Source organism: Strongylocentrotus purpuratus, unplaced genomic scaffold (assembly GCF_000002235.5).
Source record: "Strongylocentrotus purpuratus isolate Spur 01 unplaced genomic scaffold, Spur_5.0 spur5_scaffold_13, whole genome shotgun sequence".
Lineage (NCBI taxonomy): Eukaryota > Metazoa > Echinodermata > Echinoidea > Camarodonta > Strongylocentrotidae > Strongylocentrotus > Strongylocentrotus purpuratus.
The window spans coordinates 26,117,667-26,122,129 of NW_022145598.1; the positions used below are offsets into that span (position 1 = coordinate 26,117,667).

Sequence of the window (4,463 nt, forward strand, 5' to 3'; positions counted from 1 at the left end):
CATGTCCGATCAAGTTGTCCCAAAACTAGAAGCTCCACAGAAAGCCAGGGCTTGCACTTGCAGTGATGAAATCCTGCCGATTACGCCATTTGTAAGACGCCGATCACACGCAGAAACTGGTAGAAAATACTCATCACACCATTCGTTGTGTTGCGGTTCGTTTTTATTTCATGTGCAAAATAAACCGTGCAAAATAAGCCTGAACAGATAAACAAAGTTAAAACAATTAAATAGAAATGAGGACATGTTTGAAAAACACACATAATAGTGATAAACGTAATATTTGTTAATGACTCTAAGATACGCATTCCAACAATATGACGTCAAGCCGACTCATGATAATAAATGATAAACATGTTGTTTATATTACATTCATTAAAACTTAATCAATATTGCATGAAAATAACAAGTATCTAATCACAAATAAAGTTCTTCCATCACAATGGATAACTTCCCCAACAAATAAATGAATACAACCATCAAGTGAACTTTGTCAAACAATCAAACATAATTCCCAATTAAAACTACATTGAATTAGTGGTTTATACATTGAATATGATAACCCACTCACCCTGGCAATCTGGCCTAGAGGACCGTTTCTTCTCGTTCCCACTTCTTACATGTTGATTGTAATTTGTCAACACCTGAAGGAATAATAATTAATACAAATCATTGACATTGTAAATTTGACTCTAAAACACCAAACTGAAGAAGGTTCAGATTATATCGGTTAACTGTTAACTCTTAGAACATTACTTTAAATTACAACTGTCTTGCAAAATACGATTATCCAGAGTTAATCTCAACAACACATTATATAACTAAAACTCCTAAAGATTACAAGTAATATAACATATAACATAGTAATATTCAAATCATCTCAAATTACTATAACCAAATCTTAATCTAGTGCTTAACTCACTAACGAAATCAACCTATACTGATGATTAAACAAATAATATGCCACACCTTACATAATGCATATTAATTCAACACAAACTATATCGTTAAAAACGATACCAAGGTTATTAACTAACATCAAAATACATCTACAAAATATAATTATCTCAATAATTATCCAACTTAACAAAAGAATAATCTTCTTACCTATATAATGACATGTTACACCAAAAGCTTGCCGAGTCGACCTCCCTGCCTGCCCCATGGATGGGGGTGCAGATGCAGGAGTGAATCTGTCAAATTCCTCTGCCTTCTTTTATAACAGCTCTCACGATGGTATAGCTACCACACATAACCTGTTCTGGGAAAGGGTCTTGTTATTGGGAGGGAGACAGGAAGTCTTTTGTTTTGGAAGTTTGGTGGTTCTTATCTAATGTTTACATTCGGCTAAGTTATTACAAGTGTTCTGGAAGGGAGGGGGGGGGGTCGAGTTACCAACCTTTGACCAAGTGACCATACATCATTAACTCTCTCATAGCTGTGGAATGTCATGTTTTGGCCAAATTGATAGCTTCTACTCAGAATATGTGTGAGTCATACTTCTTTGAAGTACAAAGTTTGTTAACATATAAACTTCTTACTTTCCTCCTGAGAAGATATTGATTAGAAATAGATATATATTTTTCACTATAAAACAGTTCAATTCTGACCTGTTACACTTATATGAATTTAGTTTTTCCCTCCTGCGCGGAAGCTTTGACATTTCATTAAATTATTAGAGAAAGAAGATGATTCGTTGTTCCATTCTTGACTCTAAATCTTAGTCTGAATTATACTTTCCCCGCCCGCGCGTAGCGCGTAAGCATCTGACGCTACATTTAATTATGAGAGAAAGAAGACGATTCGTTGTACCTGGTTCTCGACTCTTAATCCTTGTTTGAATTCAGTTTTTCCCCCTCCCGCGGAAAGCGCGGAAGCTTTGACATTTCATTAAATTATTAGAGAAAGAAGATGATTCGTTGTTCCATTCTTGACTCTAAATCTTAGTCTGAATTATGCTTTCCCCGCCCGAGCGTAGCGCGTAAGCTTCTGACGCTACATTTAATTATGAGAGAAAGAAGACGATTCGTTGTACCCGGTTCTCGACTCTTAATCCTTGTTTGAATTCAGTTTTTCCCCCCGCGGAAAGCGCGGAAGCTTTGACATTTCATTAAATTATTAGAGAAATAAGACGATTCGTTCTCGACTTGTCAGAATTTTCAGAAGTGTTTCTTCATCTGCTCCTTTTTCGTCATATGTCCTCTTACTGCCCCTACCGCCCCTGGCTACGCGCCTGCTTTAAAGGGAAAACGAAAACTCATGATTGAGATAGTTTGTGTTACCGGGCGAGGGCCGCACAGTGGGCCAGTGAGGAACCAAAGTGCGCCAAAACTAAGTTTGGGTGATTTTTTTTTTTCAATTTTTTTCTTCCCCAGTTGAAATGAAATACATAGAGGAATACCTCAGTGAAATATTTAATTCCGTTATGCACAATAAGGGTATAAATTTACTACTTCAAACAGCAAAATCCTACATATTCAAAGTTTTAGTGCAAAATTGACTTATTTTATAAATCTTTCAATTCAACATAAAGTTTTTAAGTTATTGATATGAAATTGCTCTCACATATTCCTGATAGTTCATTTCGTTCAATGAATGGGTTAAAATTAATAGAAACACAATCTTCATGATATCTTATAGGGTAATTCACTGAAAAATGGACTAATTATCCATATTTTTATAAATCCAGAAGAAATGTATACTTCTTTCTATAGCTATATTTCTACATTTCATGGGGGACGTGTCTCCCTATCGGGCCCAGGATCGCCGCCCTTGTCCATGATTACTACCGACATGATTTCAAATACAAGCACAAGCGAGTTGGTATGAGCTGAATCCAAATGAAGGGCAAAATAAGAGTTGTGAGGGAGCCCTACTATATTTTTAAGTTGAGTGTTGAGTTTATAGCTTCTATTTAAAAGACATCCAAAATATTGTGCCCTTTTCAAATTTCTCACTAAAGAGTGATGACCTTTGTAGCGCAGGGGCTGTTTTTAATGTTTAACTTTGAATCCGCGGCTCGAGATTTCATGCGGCCGGCCCTCTCTATTCAATAACATTTCCCAAGCCTTTCTGGGATGACCCCAAATCGGTAACCCGACACATGCTCCGCCGACGATTGCTCCGCCGACATTTACTCCGCAAAACGCGACAATTGCTCCGCGACATTTGCTCCGCGACATTTGCTCCGACGTCAAATGCTCCGCCGACAGTTGCTCCGCCGACAGTTGCTCCGCCGACAGTTGCTCCGCCGACAATTGCTCCGCCGACAGATGCTCCGCCGACAATTGCTCCGCCGACAATTGCTCCGCCGACAATTGCTCCGCCGTCAATTGCTCCGCAAAACGCGACAATTGCTCCGCCGACATTTGCTCCGCCGACATTTGCTCCGCCTGAAGCGACACTTGCTCCGCCGACATTTGCTCCGCCGACAATTGCTCCGCCGACAATTGCTCCGCCTGAAGCGACAATTGCTCCGCCGACATTTGCTCCGCCTGAAGCGACAATTGCTCCGCCGACATTTGCTCCGCCGACAATTGCTCCGCCGACAATTGCTCCGCCTGAAGCGACAATTGCTCCGCCGACATTTGCTCCGACGACATTTGCTCCGCCCAAAAAGTGTCCCATAAACTACAAATGCTACTAGTACTACGACAAATGCTTCGCCGACAATATTTTCTTAACACCTATTTTTTTCGTTTCTTTTTTTCTTCTTCATTTTCTGAATGCATTTCTTGAAATAATGTAGATGAAATGAAATGAATGAATGTTGATGAAGTGGGAGGAAAAAGGAGTTACCTAAAAGTCATTTCGAATATACTGAAATAACTTTCCATCTATCACTGTACGTCCCATATAATGTATACTAAACACTCATTACATGTCGTGGGAAGTTTTAAAAAAAAAGAAGAGCAGCAAGCCACATTCCCCAATACGCGCATACCTCCTAGTTAATTTCAAGTAGCTCATCAATATGTAATACCTGAAATTACCTCGATCAATGCATCTTACTAGGTAAAGCATTATACAATGTAATAGGTCATCATGGAAGTTTAGAAAATAAGTAAGGGGGATTTACCAAGTGTTGATCTTTTTAAGAGTTTTATAAAGAAACAAAAAGATATTGAATATTTCTCAGCGAAAAAAAGGAACAAGCTTGTTTCGCATTTTAAGAAATGGCGATTTGACTTATGATACTCATGTTGATTTAACTTTTATTCCTGTGCCCCCTCACTCCCCTTTATGCACTGGAGTTCAAACTATGATTTATATGTGTACAGTGTATTTTTTTTTCTATAATGTTTTTTTTTTATAACTTTCTTGTCCTTTCATTATTGTTAGTTGTTCTTATACATATTGGTTTTTTTGTTTGTCTAATTATTACCAATGACTTGTAAATATGTAATTTTTATATGATTGAAAAATCAATAAACACACAAATATAAAAAAAAAGTTTAGAAAAT

General features: G+C 37.7%; 1 long non-coding RNA gene across 1 annotated transcript; it reads right to left on the reverse strand.

Annotated features, from left to right (window-relative positions):
* Positions 1-421: 421 nt before the first annotated feature.
* LOC105437534 lies at positions 422-1,613 on the reverse strand. Its single transcript, XR_970638.2, has 2 exons — positions 1,108-1,613; positions 422-644 (listed from the first exon to the last, which is right to left on the reverse strand). It is a non-coding gene; the product is annotated as an uncharacterized LOC105437534 (long non-coding RNA).
* Positions 1,614-4,463: the final 2,850 nt, after the last annotated feature.